The sequence below is a fragment of the Eublepharis macularius genome, chromosome 16 (assembly GCF_028583425.1).
Source record: "Eublepharis macularius isolate TG4126 chromosome 16, MPM_Emac_v1.0, whole genome shotgun sequence".
In the NCBI taxonomy this organism is placed as follows: domain Eukaryota; kingdom Metazoa; phylum Chordata; class Lepidosauria; order Squamata; family Eublepharidae; genus Eublepharis; species Eublepharis macularius.
Window position 1 is genome coordinate 5,937,111 of NC_072805.1, and position 21,813 is coordinate 5,958,923.

At 47.2% G+C, this 21,813-nt stretch overlaps 1 protein-coding gene across 3 annotated transcripts in view; it reads left to right on the forward strand.

The window, feature by feature from the left end:
* Positions 1-9,383: 9,383 nt before the first annotated feature.
* PPARA (peroxisome proliferator activated receptor alpha) overlaps positions 9,384-21,813 on the forward strand; it is a 39,989-nt gene continuing 27,559 nt past the window's right edge. The window contains exons 1-2 of one of the 3 annotated variants that reach the window (XM_055000307.1): positions 9,384-9,586; positions 14,346-14,460. The gene's annotated coding sequence lies outside the window, so the exon portion shown is untranslated. Of the gene's footprint in view, positions 9,587-12,673; positions 12,702-14,345; positions 14,461-21,061; positions 21,152-21,813 lie in introns of those variants that run through there. The other 2 variants (XM_055000309.1, XM_055000308.1) reach the window with 2 other exon arrangements.

The following is a 21,813-nucleotide window of genomic DNA, read 5'->3' on the forward strand; positions in this document are numbered from 1 at the left end:
ATACCATCTTCTGAGCAGGATTCAACTCAATCTCCCCTGCTGTGGGAGCATCATTAGCAATTCCAATGGGAACAGACGCCCGAGGCACATGACCCCTCATTTGGTCCACATGTCATCACAGCACACAGCTGTCTGGTGTCTCTGTCCGGTATGATACTGGCCCTGTAGCTTGCGTCACCATAGCAGAGATGCATGCTGACCCTGAACTGTAGTTCTTGACATAAACAGCATCATCTGGAACAAACATAGGGACAGGCCTTTGAACTCCATCCACGTCATCTGGTCAATCCTCAGTTAAATCGGGGTGCAAACGATCTAAAAGAGTTGTTAGCCACCTGTTCATTAACATCTCCACAGGACTGCTGCCTGTGGTCGTACACGGAGTAATGTGCTGTGTCAACAGAAAACTTGCCAGGCGACAATCCGAGTCACCCTCGACAATTCATTTTATTGCATCTTTGGTTGTTCTTACCATTCTCTCAGCCTGTCCATTAGTTGCTAGATGAAAAGGAGCTGAGGCTACATGACGAATCAGACCCTTAGCAAGGAATGTATGAAATTCCTCTGATGTAAACTGGGGCACCTGTAAAATTCTGGACTCTAAACGAGGAGTATTGTATTATCTCATCCAGTGGAAGTATTTTCCTAAAAGCCAAGCTGAGTGAGTCAAATCAACTAACGTCCAAGCTCCTAAATTAGTAAGGAACTTCCACAAGAAATATCCGGAGAAATCGCAGGGAGGTCAAATTTTAGGGGGGCAGGATGTCAAATACCAGCAGCACCTGCCACCCTCCTGCCTGAGGGCTGGGGGCTGGGCCTGGATATTATGATCATCTGTACAGTCAAGTTGTGCTGTAGGCTGTTCCTTCACGCTTGCAGGATATGAATCTGTTTGTTCCTGAACTTCTCTGTCCTGGACTATGCTTGCTCCTAGCCTCTGAGACAGGAGCCCACGTAACCTTGAAACCCTGTGGGTCATCCTCTGCATAGATGTTTCCCAGCAGAATTAGCCAGCCTCTAGGGAAGGGGGCGTGGGGGGAATGCTAGCCTGTTAATGATATATGTTCTTGATACTTGCTTGTACCCCATTCCTAACAAAGAATCCAGTAAGATCATGATATTAGCAACTTGTCAAGAAAGCTTTACTAACCACAGTGGAGTCTTTTGGGAAGTCACTTGGCAGATCCTTACAGCACCATTATCTGAGAAAATAATGTCTGGCAATCCATGTGTTACAAAAAGTCGATACAGTATGTCCATCCCCACTGAGTCTGCCTTGCTGGTTTGGCGCTCCACCGTGGCACCCTCAGCCCCGCCCAGGGTAAGGCAGCCTCCCTCTGCCTCAGAATTGGGTCAGGGAAGGTGGTTGCTCCACCTGATTCCTTCTTCTGCCCGGTTGAACGTGCCTCTCCTCCACCCAGACCACGCCAACCACACTCCTCCCTGACTTCACGAGGAGGCTTGCCCTTATAACCATCAGTGCTATTGCCCCCTCTGTCCCTTCATCAACCCTCACCCTCCTGAGGGCCCTTCCCTTTCCTCCACCAATCACCTCCTGCCTTCCAGTAGGTCCCTGGTTTCCTCCTCTGGACAGGTAGGCTTCCCCAATATCCGTGGGATGCCACTCAACTGAGTCAGGCCCCTCCCCTAGCTCCAAATCCACCTCCGGCTTCTGCATCTTGCCCTCCCAGCCGGCGCCTGCTGTCCAGGTAGCTGTCCTGGCATGTCCCGCCCTCACCGCCAAGGGCCCCGTGCTCTGCAGCTGTGCTAGGTCCTGGGAGCCCGGCTCTGTCCACCCAGGCCCCATGGCCTGGGATGCTCCTGCTCCTGTGGGCGAGCGGGACTCCTCTGGTGGCTTCCTCCATTTCGGCTGCATGCCCACAGCTCCCGGCACTGCCTCAGCTGATTGGCGGCAGGGCAAGGCAGCGGCTGCCCTCTGTGGCATTCCTGTGGCCCTGGCTTTCCACCTCCCCACCTGCCTGGGTAAGAAGGTTGCTGGGGCAGGAGAGGAGAGGGGGGGGGGTCTGTGGGATTGAGTGGGTGAACAGCGGCTTCTGCAAGTCCGGCGTGGAACCCCACACCAGACACAGTGCTTTAATAACAACACGAGACATCACTGATGGCACAGGAATAACTTCCAACCATTTGGAATATGAATATCAATCACTATCGGAAAACTCTGGCCCTGAAAAGGACCAGCAAAGTCAATATGAAGCTGTGACCTTGGGTTTTTTGTTGACTCCCATGGAGCATGTGGTGGAGCCACTTTCCTAAGTGACATAAGTGACGTCATCGCACCAGCCGTGGGAGCATCTCCACGCTTCATTTGGGGCCGAATTGGGCCCCAAATGGGCTTAATCACCTCTGCGGCCTGCCCAATGACCTCACTTACAGAAGTGGCTTTGGTGTGTGGTCAGCATGGTGATGTCGCTTACGAAAGTAACGCCATCACGTTGGCACTGGAGCATGTGCGTGCACACAAAGAATTTTTTTAAAAAAGGAAGAGGCAAGTGCCAGGTCCCAACCCTCCCAGCAGGAGGATAGGGGGACTTGGCAACCCCAGGGATCCCCCACCCCCAGCAGGGGAATTGCATTGATAAGTGGGTGTGAGGTGGCTGCCGCAGGGGGGCTGATGCAGAGAAATCTGCCATGTGGATGCCCTGTTGGTGCCACACTGTATCAGCAGCCATACCAGAATCCGAGAAACCACTGGAGTCTGTTCCCATGTGGAAAACACCTGGATCAAAAAATCAGTACAATGCAGCCAGTTATAGTTTCTACAAATTTGCGGAGTGAGTGAGATCCAGGTTTGTAGGAAAATATTAAACTAAAAAAAAGAAGGGAATAAAATACAATTTAAATTGTAAAAATCTCGCAAGATGGCCTCACAAGATCTCAGTAGCCATTTTGGATTTCCTAGGTAATTAAAAATGGCTGCTGCAGTTTTATTTTGAAATATGAATTTTGGTGGGAAGAGGAGTAGGCAGGCAGGAAATACAAGGAGGATCAAGCTGAGAGGGTAGAAAGTGAACCTAGAGTGGAGAAATGTGGGAGGAAACAAAAGTGTAACACAACGGAGGAGATTAGACCTGGAGGGAGGGAAGGAAGGATTGGAGGGCAATTGGCAGTTACGGGTGGACTGAGGTAACAAGGAAGGAAACTCCCATTGTCACGCCCATCAAGGCCAACAGGACAGTATGTATCTGCGCGGACTATAAGTGCACCCTTAATAAGGCACTGCAACAGCATGCTTATCCCCCGCCGGTAGTGAGTCACCTCCTGGCATCATTAGCAGGGGGCAAAATATTTGCTAAAATCGACCTGGGACAAACGTACCCAGCAGCTTCCAGTAGATGATGCCACCACAGAAGCACAGACCATCGTGACTCATCGAGGCACATTAAAGGTAAAGCGGCTACAGTTTGGGGTCAGTGTGACACCTGGAATTTTGCAAGGACTTATGGAGGGACTGCTCAAGGGCATTCCTGGTGTCATTCCATACTTTGATGACGTCCTGATCGTGGGAACATCCGCTACAGAACTCGCCGGCTGTCTGCGACAGGTACTTCATCGCCTGCAGGATGCTGGACTCAAGGTTAAGAAGGAAAAGTGTCAGTTCAGGGTGGCTCATGTAGAATTACTGGGATTCATAACTGACGCCGACAGCATCCACCCTACAGCCAGCAAGGTGCAGGCAATCTGCAGTGCACCAGTACCTCGTTCCAAGAAAGAACTCCAAGCATTACTCGGGCTCCTGAATTTCTACCACTCTTTCCTGCCGCACAAATCATCACTGGGGGGAAGTGACCATGTCCTCCTTGAATTCCAGTTGCTGTGGGGGGCCAAGGAAGTTCGTCGCCAGACTCGTAGATTAGATTTTCGTAGGGCCGACTTCGATGAACTCAGAGGCTTGATGAGAGTCATTCCGTGGGGGAGTGTGCTGGAAGGGAAAGGAGCAAGTGAAGGGTGGGCCCTTCTCAAACACGAGCTTTCGCAAGCTCAAGCCCTCACTGTCCCAGCAAGACGGAAACATGGTAAGGGCTCTAAGAAAAGGATGTGGATGTACAGAGAGCTCCAGAATAAGCTAAGGGAGAAAAAGGAAATGTTCAGGAAATGGAGAGAAGGACAGGCCTCTAAAGAGGAGTATATGAGGGTTACTAGGCACTGCAGATCAGCCATCAGAGAGGCCAAAGCTCAGTATGAGCTGGGTCTGGCCAGGAGGGCTCGCTACAATAAGAAAAACTTCTCCAGATATGTGAGAAGCAAATGCAAGGTAAAAGAGGCAATTAGACCACTGTTGGGAGTAGATGGAGAAACTCTAATGCAGGACAGAGAAAAAGCAGACAGGCTTAATGACTTTTTTGCCTCTGTTTTCTCCCTGAAGAACTTGAGTCCATCTAGAGATGGTAGAAGATAGGAAAGGACACCTGGGGGGCTAATTGACATTGACAGAGAGGTTGTGGAGAGGCATCTGGCTGCACTGGATGAATACAAATCCCCTGGGCCGGATGATGTGCACCCAAGAGTGCTCAAAGAACTTTCTAGAGAACTTGCAGAACCCCTGTCCATCATCTTCAAGGCCTCCTGGAGGACTGGGGATGTGCCACAAGATTGGAGAAGAGCAAATGTTATCCCAATCTTTAAGAAAGGGAAGAAGGATGTGCCGGGAAACTACAGGCCGGTCAGTCTGACTTCTGTGGCTGGGAAGTTATTAGAGCAGATTTTAAAGGGATCTGTAAGCATCTGAAGGACCACTTAGTGATCCAAGGAAGTCAACATGGTTTTGTCCCCAACAGATCTTGTCAGACCAACCTGATTTCCTTCTTTGATTGAGTGACGAGCTTACTGGATCGTGGAAACTCTGTCGACATGATTTACCTGGATTTCAGTAAAGGTTTTGATAAGGTCCCCCATGACATTCTGATGGGCAAACTGGAAGACTGTGGAGTGGACTATAGGACAGTTCGGTGAATAGGGAACTGGTTAGAGGACCGCACTCAAAGAGTGGTGGTCAAAGGCATTTCATCAGATTGGAGGGAGGTGTCCAGTGGGGTGCCGCAGGGCTCAGTTTTGGGCCCGGTACTTTTCAATATTTTTATCAATGATCTGGATGAAGGAGTGGAAGGGCTGCTCATTAAATTTGCTGATGATACCAAATTGGGAGGAGTCGTAAACACCCAAGAAGATAGAATTAAAATTCAACAAGACCTGAATACTCTGGAGAAGTGGGCAGCTGTGAACAGGATGCAATTCAACATAGATAAGTGCACAGTATTACATCTGGGCCACAATAATATGAAATACAAATACAGGATGGGGGATACACTTCTGGGTAGTAGTGTATGCGAAAGAGATCTTGGAGTAAAAGTGGACTGTAAACTAAATATGAGCAGTCAGTGTGATGCGGTGGCAAAAAAGGCAAACTCAGTCTTGGGTTGTATCAAAAGGGCCATTGCATTGAAATCACAGGAGGTCATAGCCCCTCTCTATACTGCCTTGGTCAGGTCGCACCTGGAGTATTGTGTGCAGTTCTGGAGGCCTCACTTCAAAAAGGATGTGGACAAAATCAAAAGGGTGCAGAGGAGAGAGACGAGGATGATCAGGGGTCTGGAGATTGAGCCCTACAAGGAAAGGCTGAGGGCCTTGGCAATGTTTAGTTTGGAGGAGACTGAGGGGGGACATGATGGCTCTCTTTAAATATTTGAAAGGCTTTCATTTCGAGGAAGGCAAGGAGCTCTTCCAGTTGGCAGCAGAGGATAGGACTCGAAGCAACGGGCTTAAATTACATGCACAAAGGTACCGACTGGATCTTAGGAAAAACTTTTTCATGGTCAGAGTAGTTCAAAGGTGGAATCAGCTGCCTAGGGAGGTGGTGAGCTCCCCCTCACTGGCAGTTTTCAAGAAGAGGCTGGATGAATATTTGTCAGGGATGCTTTAGGCTCATCCTGCATTGGGCAGGGGGTTGGACTAGAAGGTCTGTATGGCCCAACTCTGTGATTCTGTGAAGAGCACTGGAACTGACGGGGTCCAAGCATGTGTCTGAGTTGGAATGGTGGTGGGCGTTGGAACCAACAGAGTCCAAAAGGTGTGGCTTGTCCCGAAAGACCTGAAGCCGAGGGAGCCAACAGTGTCGGAACCGAGGTAGGTTGCGTTGGTTCCATATCAGATATGCCAAAAGAGGGGTCAAAATCCCCAAAGGCTGTTGCCCTTGTCTTCATGATGGAGCCTCGGAGTGGGCGGAGGAGAGGGAGGAGGCGGTGCAGCAATTTTCTCCTCAGGGATCAGTGACGGGGTAGAAGGCACGGAACGCTGCTTGTGATGGGAAGATGTAGAAGAAAGTCTTTTAGGATGTTTGGATTTAGTCTTAGCCTTCTTAGCTGGCGGTTCAGAAGAAGCTCGTTCTGACCGGCCTGGGTCTAGGGAGCATCTCTTGGTAGATTCGGTCTTGTGGGACCAATGCTTGGACAAATATTGTCCAAGCTGGATGAATATTTGTCAGGGATGCTTTAGGCTCATCCTGCACTGGGCAGGTGGTTGGACTAGAAGGTCTGCATGGCCCCTTCCAACTCCGTGATTCTGATTCTGTGACAACTTCATCTTCCAGAAGGTAGAAAAAGAAACAAGAGAGACCTGATTCTCACCAACAGGAAAGCGCTAATGGCTGAGGTGAAAGTAGCAGGCACCCTGGGAAGTAACGACTATGTAATTTTGGAGTTTAAGATCTTGGGTAAGGGAAAAGCTGAACGTAGTCAAACACATAGGCTGGATTTTAGAAAGGCTAATTTTAAGAAGCTCAAACTTATGCTGGGTAGAATCATATAGTTACTCAAGAAGCAGAGAGTTCAAGATGGGTGGGAGTGTTTCTAGAAGTGAGATGTTGAAGGCACAAGCACAAATTATTCCAATTAAAAGGAAAAATAGGAGGAACCTAAACAAGCCAGGATGGTTCCATAAATACCTTTTGAAAGATCTGAGAATTTAAAAAGACACATTTAAGATATGGGAAAAGGCTGGGTAACCATAAATGAATGTAAACATGTTGCCAGTACTTGTAGAGTTAGAAAGGCTAAAGCTCAGTACAAGCTTAGTATGAGCTTTAGCAGGAGATGCTAAAAACAGCAATAAAGGGTTCTTTGGTTATATTCAGAGCAAGAAAAAGACCAAGGAAGTGATAGGCCCACTGGAGGGAGAGGGAAGTGGAATTTTAACAGGTGATAAAGACAAAAACCAAAACTAAGGCTATCATACTTTGGTCACATCATGAGAAGATAAGAGTCTCTGGAAAAGTCAATAATGCTAGGAAGAGAGGGAGACCTAAAATGAGATGGCTTGACTCAATAAAAGAAGCCACGCCCTCCAGTTTGCAGGATCTGAGCAAGTCTGTTAATGATAGGACATTTTGGAGGTCTCTCATTCATAGGGTCACCATAGGGTCAGAGGCGACTTGACAGCACATAACACACATAAAGAGAGGGGCAGAACTGCTCGATTCCTACTTTGCCTTGGTCTTCTCTTGCAAGAGACACTGTGTTCAACCTGGTAAAAAGAGAAAACATGAAAGAAAGCACACTCTGCTTAGCTCCTGATAGTAAATGAGCTGGAGTCTCCACGCTGTTTTTTGAGGGGAGACTTATGCAGAGTGCATTACAGTAGTCTAGTCTCAATGTTACCAAGGCCCATCATTTCCAGCTTCGCTGGATTCAGTTTCAATATCTTTGCTTTCAGCCATTTGACCACAACCATCAGGCGGTGATTCAGGACTAGAGTTATCCCAGAAGACCTGGACTGCTGCTTTCTCAATAACTTTGCCCAGAAAGAGCAGATCAGAGACTGGGCAATAATTGGCCACATCATTTTTGTCTAGGGATGTTTTTTAATTAGTGGGCAGATAACCACTTGTTTGAGCCGCAGGGGCGGGGAAAGGTGCCCGAGTTAGTGACGGGTTTATGATAGACCTCAAGGGCTAATTTACATGTCTGCTGAAATGGGGGGCCAGCGAAGAAAAGGCCAGATTCATATTCATAAGCCCACATCATTTTCTGACATCATAGAAAGGGCTCATTTTTAGCCCTCCTGGCCAGAGCAAATTTTCTTCTTCTTTTTTCTGGCCTTGCCCAGCTGCATGAGGCCCAAAAGAATTCGACAGGGGGAGCTGCCAGTTTTCCACCTTTCCTGGTGAAGCCCATGCAGGTGTTTTCACTCTGGGAACGGAAGTGCCATGGGTTGAATTTTATTTTATTTATGTATGTATGTTATTTATAGCCCGCATTTCTCACTGAGACTCAAAGTGGATTACACAGAGTGAGATTAGTGCAGTCAGTATCAAGGACATTTCCATGAGCAATGCCTTAGGGTAAATAAATGCAAGTTTACAAAGACTTACAAAGACATAGCATTAGCAGGAATCCAATACAGAGTTGAAGAAATGCTGAAACAGAACATAAGCAATTCTAGGGTTGGCATTAATTAAGATTAACAAATTAAGGAGAATTTATATTTTTATCATAAGTAGTGAAGAAGATATACTGAAGAAGATACATAGACCCACACACGTGTACCGTTTGTTGCGGATTATTGTAATTTTTTATATTCTGTTCAGATTTTATTGTGATTCTCCTTATATTGTGGGTACAAACAGAAGGTCTATGGTCCCTAACTCATTAGCAATGCATCTGAGACCCCCTCCCTGCAAATGGCACAATTTGCCCTTAACACAGATGCGCAGGAATCATTTCTATCCTTACACATTTTCTCCTTTGACAGCTATTAATAGCACTGAGGCTGGAGGGGGTGTGTGTTTTCCGGATATTTTTGCTAAATGGGGCCAATTTACTTTGGTGGTGAAGAGCGGGACTCTAATCTGGAGGACTGGGTTTGATTCCCCGCTCCTCCTCTTGAAGCCAACTTGGGTGACCTTCGATCAGTCACAGCTCTCTCAGAGCTCTCTCAGCCCCACCCACCCCACAGGGTGATTGTTGTGGGGATACAAACATTGTAAACAGCTCTGAGAGGGTGTTAAGTTGCTCTAAAGGGCGGAATATAAACCGAATGTTGTTGTTGTCCCCACTGCCCGGGCAGGCAGCAGGAGGCTTGCTCCCTCCCACCACCGCGAGGCAGCCCCGCTGGCTCCCCTGCCCTAGCCGGGGACAAGCGAGGCGGGCGCCCGCCGGATCAGTGTGCCGCCCAGGGGGCGTGGCCCGGAGGAGGCGCGCCCCTCCCCTCCCCCGCTACCGCCCAATGGGCTGCCGGCGCCGCGGGGGTGTGTCGGGAGTGGGCGGGGCAACGGCGCGCCCTCCCTCGGCGGTGCTTCACTTCCGGTTACCTGTCAGCGGGCGCGCAGCCTGAGGGCGCTCCGTGTCGTTTCCCTCCCCTGCGGCCGGCGGGGGATGCGCGCGCAGCCCCGCGACTCCTCAGCCGCGGCGGGCCTCGACGGCCCCCCGACCCCGCGCGGAGGGATTTCGGCGCGGCCGGAGCCGCTTCTGCGTCGACCTCCCGGGGCCCGGCCGAGCAGGTGCGCGCGCCGCCGCCCCGCGCCCGCCCCGCGCCCCGGTGGGGCTTTCCCCGGGAGCGGCTCGGCTACCCTCAGGTGCGTCGCCCGCCGGCCGGGGCCCCACGCTGGGAGGGCGGGAGGACTGCGCCGGACGGCCGCCTGCGTCTGCTCTGGCGAGGGGGAAGCGCCGCCGCGGGAGGGCTGTGCCGTCGGCTCTGCAGGTCGCCCGGGCGGGGTCCGCCTCTCTCGGCTGGGGGCTGCCCGGCGGGGCGGCGGCTTGTGGCCCCGGGGCGCCTCGGCGGGGGCGGCGGAACCGGCAGGAGGGGCGCGGCGCCCCTGCCTCCGTCCCGCTCCCCGGCGCGGACTTCGTGCCGAGGCAGGTCAAGGCGGGGAGGAGCCGGGCCAGGCTGCCCGAGCCCCGGGGCGCCCGTCGGACTGAGCAGCGCCGGGGCGAGGGAGGCGCTCGCGGGACCCCCGCCCGCGTCTTCAGGCGCTGCTGGGCTCGGGCTCTTCTCCGCTGCCGCAGGCGAACAGGGCGGCCCGCCGGCGCTTTCCTGAGCCTGGGCTCGCCGCTTCCGAGGCAGCTAGAATGGGAGTCCGTCTGGCCTTATCGCGCTACCTGAAGAAGCGAGCTGTGACTGAGGCAAGCGCCTGCCCGGCCAGAAATGTTGGTAGTCTCAGAGCCAAGCTACAAGTGAGGAATGACACTTGAAGGGCAAGCGGACAGACTCACACGTGTTCACTTGCTCTCCACCTGATCTCGCAGTGAATAAATCACAGCTTTAGAAGCTCCACTTGATCACTTAGCGATCAAGTGGCGCACAAGTGAACAGGGAGGAATACACGTGTGAGTCTGTTCACTTGCCCTTCAAGTGTCATTCCTCACTTGTAGCTTGGTGCTTAAAGGTGCTACTGGACTTTTGCTCTTTTGTACCGAGGGGTTGTGGCAAAAAGACCCCCCCCCAGCAAAGGGGCCAGATCCAAGTGGTGCCCAGTGGTAGGAAGAGGAATCGCGAGCAGCCTGGGGGGCACTGGAGTCGCTGAAGGAACTCTGCAGATGGCGATTCGTGCCCGGTGCCCGGGACCGTCTTTCTTTGGCGTTGCGTCGTCGTGGACGGGGGTTAAGTCAAGTGAGCAGCGGGGGAGGCCCGTTTCCCCTCGCGATGCTGGTTGGGGTCAAGGAGGCTTCAGCCCTGCTAGGAACCGTTGCAGCCGCCTGTCGGTGGTTCGGGAAGCTACTAACGCTGGGATTTATTTCGATGCCTTGACCAGAAGAGTGGGGTTTTTTTCTTCTTAGCAGACACGTGTTCTGAAAAATGCCTTCAAGGAAAAGTATCTTCAAGAGGATACTTGATTCAGAATTACTTGGTACTCCTGCAATTCTCGTGTGACTTCAGAATGGTCAGCTGTTGAGTTGTGTTCCAGTTACTGTTTGTGTGTTGGCTGGGAATGGTGGTGGAAACCACAACGGACATGCCGTCCTTGTCAGGCGGCGTGCTTCTGGTTTTTCCGTTTAGCTGCTGGTTGTGGCCATCCTTGTAGGTGGCTCCTCCCCAGAAATTGGTCTCAGGCTGCTGAGCTGTTCTGGGCATGCCAGCTGAGATGAACTTGTAGCTAAACGTGCAGGATTGGGCTGTGAAAGTATCTGCTTACAAATGTGCGTATGTGGCTGCACCCCTGCTGGTTCTTGGTGGTCTCCCTTCCCTCTGTGGCTTTCTCATCCCACTTTTCCTACTGGGGGTCTGATGTCGACCTTGGTCTCTGTTCTTGCTTCCCATGATGTAAGTGCAGTGGGGGCCCCTTCCATTTCCGGGATATGTAGCACAGTTTGGGGGCAAGGATGTGGAGCAGGGAAGTATCTGGCCAGGCTACTGTTGCCCTGCATTACATCTTATCCCTTGCTGTAATAAGATTGAAAAAGGATTTGGGAATTGAGGATTTGCAGGGATACAGGCAGCTTGCCTTGCCTTTAAAAGTTAACTCTTTGTTCCCCTTTTACCCTTACTTTTCCTTTTCCCTCCAAATAATTAGAGTGAGTATTGGAAAGCTTATGCTTTTAATTTCATAATGTGGCTTAATAAAGTTCTTGTTGTGTTCAAATCTGGGCTCCTAAATAGAAAATGTTTTGTTTTTCCAGTTGTGTGTCAGTCATCCCCATCCCTCTGGGGACAGGGTTTCATCAGCCAGAGATAGGTGTGTGTTGGTACAATTCCAAGTGGAATACTTTGCTACAAAATTACACTTTATTTATTCATCTATTTTCTTTTAACTGCTGAGATTTAGATCCAATGTGAAGAAAATTATTTAGAGGGAATGGCAAAACCCTTAACATGTTGTAGCAAGTAAAGAAAATAAAGTTTCAAATATACTTCTTTAACATGTACTTGGAATGGAATTAAATGTAATCATCTTTCTGTTGCTAATTTAGGATCTTATAGCTTATAGCTTTTGCTCCCTTGTCTTTTAAGCCTCTGTTTCCATTTGTTTTTCCCTTTGGGGTGGGTGTGTAAGGGAGTAGATTTAATCAGGTCATTATTTACTTTAACATAATCTTTTGTGAGTAGGGTGTGTGTTCATCTTAAAAGGAGCGTTTTAATGTATGGAAATGAAATGCCTACCTTAGAGGTGTGACTGAAACTGCAAACAGAAGTTATGACACTGCTTTATTTGCGTGCAGAACACCAACAGAGATGTGGAATGCACTTATTAATCTTTTGACTGCATTTGTGAGGAACAGTTTTTGGATATGGAAAAATATTGGTATTTCCATAAAGACAGTTTTGAGAAGTAAAACTGTAAAGGATTAAGTGGAAGTCATACTGCATTGTATATAGAATAGTTCAGGAGAAATACTCATGTCATGTTTTATTTTTCATAGCTTCTGGAATTATGAAACAAAATGATATTTTCAGCAAATTAATCTGTTTTGCATAGAGTTATCCTTTCTGTTGTAGCGGTATCTAAAGCTTCATGCAGCTCTGTGGTATGTTTTTGCCCTGCTCTCCCTTCCAAGGAGCTCTGCATGATACATACAATCCTCACCTCTTCTGTTTTATCCTACCACAGCCCTTTGAGGTGGGTTAGGCTGAGAGTGTGTGGTTGCCTCAATGACACCCAGCAAGCTTCTATGGCAGAATGGAAATTCAAACCGGAGTCTCCCAGCTCCTGATCTGACACTATAAACACTACACCACATGGTCTGTCAAGTCAGGTGTGACTTTGTTAAAAGGAATGATTGCTGCGATGTAGATACAACAGAGAAACATACAGAGTGAAACAGAGAAATTAAGTAGTACCTTTAAGTAGTACATCCGATGCATCTGACGAAGAGAACTGTGGTTCTCGAAACCTTATAAAGTTGGTTAGTCTCAGGGCTTTTTTCAGGGCGAATGCGGGGGAACGGAACCTCTTGAAAACGGCCGAGCAGTGCGGAGGGCAATCTCAACCCCCCTCTGTCTGGAGATCAGGGGGCGGGGCCACCAGCCATGTGACCATTTTCTCCGAGGGCAACCCACTCAGTTCCACCACCTCTTTTCCCAGAAAAAAAGCCCTGGTTAGTCTTAAAGGTGCTATTGGACTCTTTACTATTTTGCTACAACAGACTAACACAGCCAACTCCTCTGGATCTATGACCAGAGAAATGAAGTGTATTGTATAGAAGTAGTCACCATTTTCCGAATTGCAAGGAATAACACCGTATGGCGCAAATAAAAGATTACAATAGTTCCACATGCATGATTTCGGCTTTAACTATCTAATTATGTCAGTCGTTAACCTCTCCTTAAGCTTTGGAGCAAGCCATGGCATAATAATTGGGTGTTTTGTTTTTTAAGCATTGTCTGACAGAGGCTGCAACCCTATGTCACATGTAAACTCCATACAGCCACGCACTGGTCTCTGAAATGGTTAGCATTCCATTAGTTGCACTGCCACTGTGTTGTTCTTGCTCAATGCAAGAGCTGCTCATCTCTTCCCTCCATCTTGTCTCTCCTGTGTGCAGTTTGCTCAAGCTGCCACCTTTCCTTTCTGACTGTGCTGCTCTGCCTTTAACAGTTAAGCAAACAAAATTTGTCCTTTGTATAGAAGTGAAGTTCCTAGTGACCTGCTTAACGTCTGTATGTCAAGTTATTGTTGGAGGCACAAGAGCAGGGCTAGGCAGAGGGGGAGGGGGAGTTTGCTTCATTTTGGACACCAATATCTGTTAGGAACAACCGAATACTTGCTTATTCTTCCTAAATGTTACGCAGCTTGTAGACTCGGCCATGGTCATAATTGTCGTTTGACATTGTGGCTGGGGGAACAGCAACTGTGACTTGTGCAGGAAAAAAACTTTCTGAGGCTACCTTAAAAAGAGGGGAAGAAAGGATGGTGAACAGTTGTCTCCTGTGTATACATCTTGTAGGCACTGAGTGCAAAGGAAGAAAAAACGACTGCTTCCAAGTTATGTTTTAAATGATTAGAATATAGAAATGGTACTTAAATGCCTAGTTCTTTAAAAAAAATCTGTAAAATATTACTGCAAAGCTTTTAAGTATCCAAACTTTGCAAAGGCATCTGACACAAAGATAGATAAACCAATACTATAGCCTTGAACAAATGAATAAAAATGGACTGGCCCTTGATATCTGCCATTGAGATCTAAATGAAAGGAGCAATTCATTTACTTACTGATTTACTTACTGATCTAATCTACATAGGCTTGTTAGGTTGGTGCTAATCTACATAGTTTGCCAAAGGATCTTGGGAGGAGAAGCAACAGCCATGAAGAAGTTTTAATGTAGCTTTTCTTAGCATTTGAAAAATCTCTCTCCAAGCTCTGTTGTGCTGATTTCTATTAATTTGGTTTTTTTTAAAGTAAAAATACCAGCAGTCCAGAATTCTTGGTGAATCTGGTCATCGGAAATGAAGGTGTCTATGCAAAGGAATGCAAGCATATTTTGGTCCAGATTTCACTTCCAAGATCAGAAATGGTAAGTAAAATTTTGTATATTCAACTAGGCTCTTGGAACAGTAAGGAGGGAGGGGGCGGACACTCTTGAGAAGAAACTTGAAAGGAATGAAACTGTGAACCAGCAGGGCGTAAATTAGCCAAGTATCATCTCTGTATCTATCATAACTTGTCTCAGTCAGTTCATCGCATAAGTACAAGGTTTTGAATCTAATTTATGTATATGTTATTAAGCCAAGGGACAGTGGCAAAATCCAAGGAAGCAAAGGCAGGCTTTGATACGAACCATGAAGGTCAGATGTCTGGGATGCCAATTCTTGCTTCAGAAGCTGCCATCTGTCCTTATACCTTGAGACTGTTCCCTGGGACTTCTTGTCACTGAATCAGCAGATTTGCTGCTGGGTATCTGAGATCGCAGAGGGCCTGTTGCTCGTTTCCCAGACTGGGCTTTTGTAGCACAACCCTCCATGTCAGCAAGCAGGTTGTGGTCCTACTTGAATTATCATGGGCAGGAGGGTGTGGGGTAGCAGAGTGAGAATCTCCACTCTGCAACATGGCACCCAGGCAGTTCAGGCACAGGGCATTCTCAATCCTCGTTGAAATTGAGAAGAACATTTCCTGCAGGTTAGATTGACCCTGGCCTTGGGGTGTGTGTTTTGCCTTCCTGTGCAGCATACGGCTTGGCTTGTTTGTGTGAGCGATGTGCATGGTGAGCAGCTTGCTGTAGTGCCTCTGCTGTCTTGCTTCTTACACCTCATATTGTGTCGAGAGCCAGGGTGGTATAGTGGTTGGAGTGCCAGACTGGGATATTGGGAGACTTGGTTCAAATGTCCACTCTGCCATTAAGCTTGAGCAGTCACTGCTGCTCAGCAGAATCTCCCCCGCAGAGTTCTTGTGAGGATAAAATGGGGAAGAAACCATGCACACCGCCCTGAGCTGCTAGGAGGAAGCAGGAAAATGTGCTGGGTGGATTTTATAAGAGTTGGCGGTTGGATACTCTTGATACAGTGTCTGGAGGGATAGATGGTCTTTTTTCTGTGCTGGACAGCAGTTCTTGAAAATTGGCTGTGCCCGCTTTAGAAGTGGCATGATGACCCTAGGGTTGCTGTGATATTTCTCAAAGGCTTGAATTCAGAGGGGAATAGGAGTGCCCTAATAGGCTCAGGTGGGAATGAGATCCTGAGCTTTTCCAAAGCCAATTTCCACATCCTACTCTTTCTGTTTGAAAGAGCACCTCATCACTGTTAGGAAGGAAGCTACAGTTCAGTATGAAGTCTTAATGAAAAATGTCCCCACATATTCTCTTCTAGATCCTGTGTGTATAAAAGTCCTGATTAGATGGGGTTAGATAATACATATTTAAAGCAGCAGATAATATGTAAAGCAATATAGTGATGAAGTCTGTGGTCCCTAACTCATTAGCGAAGCATCTTCCCTACAATGCAGCCCTCCCATTTGAGTAAAAAGCCTTTTTGAATAGTTCGGTTTTGCTTTGTTTACGAAATGCCAGGAGAGGGGGGGCTCTTCTGACTTCCTCAGGCAGGTCATTCCACAGGATAGGGGCAACCACAGAGACAGCCCGTGTACGGGCAGCTGCTGACTTCACCCGTGTGCAGCCTGGCGCCTGCAGGAGACCCTGTTCAGATGAGCGAAGCTGCCGTGGAGGAACATAGGGAGGGAGGCAGTCAGGTAGGTAGGCCGGACCAAAGCCAAGAACTTTGTATGTAATAATTAATGCCTTGAACTGAGCACGGTAACTGATGGGTAATAATCAAGTTGCTCTTGATTATTAGCAATTGCGAAGGAAGGAAACATTTCTGCTATGTAGAAATATATAAATGAAAACATAAACCAGCTATAAAGTTTCTAGAGTTAGAAGCCCCTAATATAATTAATGGATGACAAGCTAGTCTAGATAAGATGGTTTCTGTGCCACATTTACTTCATTACCTGAAAAGTGACTAAAATGTAGAGCTCACTGCCAGAGGACATAGTGCTGGCCACAGGCACAGGTGGCTTTAAAAGGGGGTTAGACTAGATTATAGGTCGATCAGAGGCTGCTCGCCATGGCGACTAAAGGGAACCTCCCCATTTAGAGGAAGTGAACCTCTGGATCCCACTGCCAGGAGAAAACTTCAGGGGAAGGCCTCGGTCTCTATGCATTCTGGTTGGCCTTCCACAGTAACTTTTTGGCCACTGTGTGAGACAAGATGCTGGAGCAGATGATCCAGGTCTGATCCAGCCGGGCTCTTCTTCTTTTTGTGTGTGTGTGCAACTAACTTCTGTTCACCCTGCCGATGCAAAGAGTACATAACAATACAACGTGTCAGACTTAGAAGATTTCATACTTCTGCAGTTTATATTGTAGACGCTTTAAGTGTTCCAATAGCCTTTTTTTCATCTATCCTTGTTGGCCTAATGGAGAGGCAGAGAATTCCCTTTTTAAGGACTGGAAATTGAGCCTATGAACATGTAAACATGTTCACGGAAACCAGAAGACAGTAGCACTTAATCTGGTAGACAGTGGGGCTGTAGTCACTGTTATACTGGAGGCTGTTTCAGCAGCTAGGAGATGGAGCATACTTTCCTCCATTTTCTTCAGGGCCTGTCTTGAGGTAAGGGGAAAAGAAAAAGGATGAGAGAGGCAGTTAAATGCATTTGTAGATTATTCACTGACTTTTGTTCATGGTGAACAGTTTTATGTGAGAGCGTGATCTGTGTCATTTTACATTGTAAGTTGCCATCAGCAAATTAAAGTGGTATTTATTTGCATGACGATCAGAAGTCACAATTCTTCATAAATTACTTAAATCACTTTTTAAATTTCCAGCTTTTCTTTAGTGATAGGATCTGCTGCTCTGCGTTGACTTCTTCCTGCTTTTAAGGCCTTAATTACGCCACCCCTGCAACTTTCTAGTACTGGGTGCATCACAAATCTTCTGGAGATGAAATGTGATTGTTTATTGAAGGAACGATATGTTGAGTCAGTGAGGTGCCTGCACTGCCTTGGAAGTTTTTATAAGGTTTTTTTAACTTCCACCAAAACAAATACTGTGATACAGAGTGACCTTGTGAATTAAGAATAGGGAGAAAGGTCAGACTCCTGATCCTTCCTCCTCTCTTGCCAACTGAGAATGTGTAGCTACAAGGCAAGAGAGTGTGTGTGGGGGGGGGGGGGCGGGGAGTAAGTGTACCTTACCAGGGTTTAGGGGCATGTGGCTCTGGCTATATGGTTTTTATTTTAATATGGTGCTTTATGCCTTTTTGGAAACAAAATATTTTAATGACTTCTGAAAGAGCTATATTTGTTATAGGACTGCAGGGGGGCTGTGTTACAAACTTGAACTGGGCCCATATTCATGGCTCTTAACCATCAAGTACTGGCTGCAAATACGCTATAATCCCAACCCCGCCCCCCCCCCCCCCAGTCTTATTTTCCATGTGCTGTTGGAATCCAGATCTTCTCATTGCAATTGGAATCTAGATCTTCTCATTGCAATTGGAATCCAGATCTTCTCATTGCCTGCACTGAGAAAAAGCTCAGTACCATTGGCCTATCCTCAGACGCACTATCTATGCTTTCGCAAGCAGAGGCTTTTAGAATGATCAAATGCAGAGTTCTGGATGTTGAATTACAAAACCTTCATAGTGCTGCTAACAAAACTTACTCTCCCCTGAGGCTAGGGATTTCATTTAAAATAGGGCACGTGGCTCCTCGCTTTTGTTATTTGCGCAGCCCCCAGCAGCGCAGCGCCTTCCCTCTGGCTAGATTCAGCGTCATGCCTTCAGCATTCTTACATGGCAGATTCCAAAAAATAGCCGACTCTGCTAGATTCTGTCAGTGTGAATTGAAATGTATCGAAAGAGTCCCACATATCCTCTTTTATTGTCCCTTTTATGCAAATATTTGTTTAAGTATCTTGACCCTATTCTTGGAAATAAGATGGGCCTGTCTGAGCATATTAAAGCCCACTATTATATCTTGAAGGACACCTCTCCTGGTCCAACCGAGAAGGTTGCTTTGTTGCTCCAATATGCCATCAAGATCTATCATGATAGGACAGCGTGATGATCCGATGTTATACTTGAATTTTGACTGTACACATCTGCAGTGAAGAAACAGATATGTAGCAGAATACATATTCTGGCATATTCAAGAACGAAGCATTGTATGGCGGTGCCATTTTATGGGCTAGAACCTACTTAAATAGCTGCAAGTGCTGATCTGGAAATGTGCAGGTGTTTGTGTAATACATATGCATTGTTTTCAAGAAAAATTATTTTCAAAATGTAGTAAAGAAAATGCCGATTGTGGTACATTTTCCACCAGAGGGCATTTGCTGTTCGTTCTGCGTAACACACACAACTGATGCCTTGGCTTGTGTACCTATTGGCGCAATAATGGGTTTTTGACTGTATATTGTTTTGAGCTTGGTTTTATGATCAAGGGATATGTACACTTTGTAAATAAGCAAGGAAGAAGAGACTGTCCTGTGAATTATTTTTTGAAATGTGCAATTTCTTGCCCTCCAAGGTTGTAAGTTCATTGTCAGGAAAAGCAATGCCCATCAAAGGACAAAATAGTAAAGAGTCCAGTAGCACTTTTAAGGCCGATTCCAGATGACTAACCTTAAGGCGCTTCATGCCGCCCTCTTCCGGATCGCGATGGGGAAAATGCGAAATATCGCGTTTCCTCGCGCGAGTTTTGTGCGACGACGTGCAAAACTCGCGCGAGGAAACACGATATTTCGCATTTTCCCCGTCGCAATCCGGAAGAGGGCGGCATGAAGCGCCTTAAGGTTAGTCATCTGGAATCGGCCTAAGACTAACCAACTTTATAGTAGCATAAGCTACTGTTTTGCAACTACAGACTAACATGGCTAACTCCTCTGGATCTATGACCATCAAAGGACACTGTACCATTTTCCTCTTGGATAGAGAAAAACTACATATTCAGTTTTTTCCTGAAACAGATATCGATTCTGTCATAGTTTTTCAACTTATAAATAATTGTGTTTTGTTTAGATCATATAATGAATCCTGCAGGATGCTGCAGCTGTGCAGATGCAGGAAGGGCTGGGAGCACAGAGGTGGGGGTGAATTCAAGATTGCTCTGCAGGAGCAGGAGAAAGTGGCTGAGAGGAAAGACAGAAATAAATAAATGGACAGACAGAAATAAATAAATTTCTCCTTGGCAGAAATAAATAAATGGAGCTGAATATTGGGGCTAGGAAAGAGTGGATATTTTGGACATTGAAGAAACTAGGTTGAATAATACATATGAAGATGCAATGAACTATGGGCAGGAAAAAATCATAACAATGGCTTCTCTCCCTTTCAGTTCTGAATCTCCCCCCCCTCCCCCCCACACACACCTGATATACTTGAGGAGTTGGGGGGACAGGGTGGGATGCTGCTTGAGAGGAAATTTGCAAAAATCACCTTCCTTTCATCTTGCACAAACTCATCCAGAAAAGGCACGTGTGTGTGTGTGTGTGTGTGTGTGTGTGTGTGTGTGTGTGTGTGTGTGTAGGGGGGCGTGGTCTGCTAGGTCCGTTTCCTGCTGCTGCACCCATGCTGCATCCCATTCTGTTCTTGAGGAACTGCAGCTCTTTGAGAGGGGGGTGTAGGAGGTTGCGGTGAGTAAGTAAGTAGGAGGTTGACACAGTTTGTCAGATCCCACCGAACCTGCCTGCTGCATTTCTTGAAATGATGGTCACTCGCAGGCCAGATAAGCAGCATGCAGGGAGAGCACCTCTCCCTATAGATTCATTTATTTTTCTGGCTGCAGCATCACCTCTGATCAAGAGGCAGGCCACTATTGTGTAGTAGTTACAGTGCCAGACTAAGCTCTGGTAGATCTGGGTTCAAGCCCAAACACTGCCGGAAAAGCTCCCAGGGGCAACCTTGGGCTAGTCACGTACTCTAAGCCTAACCTATCTCACAGGTTTGTTGTTCTGAGGATAAGATGGAAGAAAGGAGAAGGGTGCCAGCCGCTTCGGGTAGGAAGAAGCAGGGCCGTTTTAAAGACAGCTTCTCTCTTCGGCAGCCGGAGCTTCTGTGGTGGCAGCAGCTGCTGAGGTTCTGTTCACGTGTTCAGCTCTTGCCTGTGCTTGCAAGCCCTTTGGATTATAATTTATCCTGTATAACCACACTTCAGAAACTGACACAGTTAAAGCACTAATGGATAATTATCAGCTGGTTGGAAATTGGTGAGGCAAAACCAGAACTGCATTACTGAACTATTTTTGAGAGTGAGAGAGAACCAGAACTGTACTAGATACATCAATAGGATGAGCTTAATAACCCATTTCTAGATGGGTAGAAGATATTTCTATATGGAGTATCTGAGGAAACCTGAGTCTCAGAGTAGTGTGGAGGCTGAAGCATAAAGCTCCTCGTTTCTTGCAGTTACATAAAAATAAAAAAGTGGTGGTGGGGGGGAACCCTGCCTCTGTGTGATTTCATACAGAATGCTGCAGTTCAATCTTTGTTAGTGGGACTGTTTTGTCTTAAGGTCAAAAGTCCCAGGCTACAGGTGAATGTTTAACTACTCTTCCAAGGACAGCGTGCAATCTTTCTTTAATAGGACATGAGATTAGAGTGACAAAAACAACAACTCCAGGGAGCTACAACTCCTGGCATTCAGTTGGCCAATACGCAGCCTGGAAGTTTAGCAGATGGTAATAAATGGAACGCACTCTGAAAAGCGGGTGAGCATATTTGCAACTTTTCTTGGATGTAGACCGTTCCTTTTGAAATGTTAGCACTGGAATGATTGTCCTGAGTGTGGAGAGACAAAGTATCTGCTTAAAAAAACACTTATGAGTGTTAGGAATGAAGCAGCATGTGCAGTCTCAATATTAGTGATGTTAGAGCAATAATTCTTGACGGTGGAATCAAAGACATAGGAGGGTTGTGGGCTGCCCTTCAGAGGGGGTGGTCCTCAAGCAAAGGCCCTGACAACCACTTGTCAGAAATGCTTGCCTTAGATTTATTGCCCTGAGGAGGGGGTTGGACTAGATGGTCCGTTTCAGCGCTAGCAGACTTAATTTCTGCTGTTAACTGTAGCAGTGCCAGACAGTACATGCTTCCTTGTCCTAAAATTTTACAACTTGAGAGCTACTTCTTATGTACCCCCTTTTCTGGTGTGCACCCAAAGATATTTGTAAGTGAGCATCTGAACATGTTAAGTTTGAATGTAGTCAGTATTTTTGCAAGTTTGTGTGTCAAAGAAGCATGTTTGTTAAAGAGCCAGGATCGCCCGAGGATCTCTGTTGGATGTATTCTGGCAGGCAGTCTTTGATCAAGAGATCATTAGAACAACCAAAGAAACTGCTTGTGGTGAGGGATTTTCAGTAAGTGCTGTGCTGGA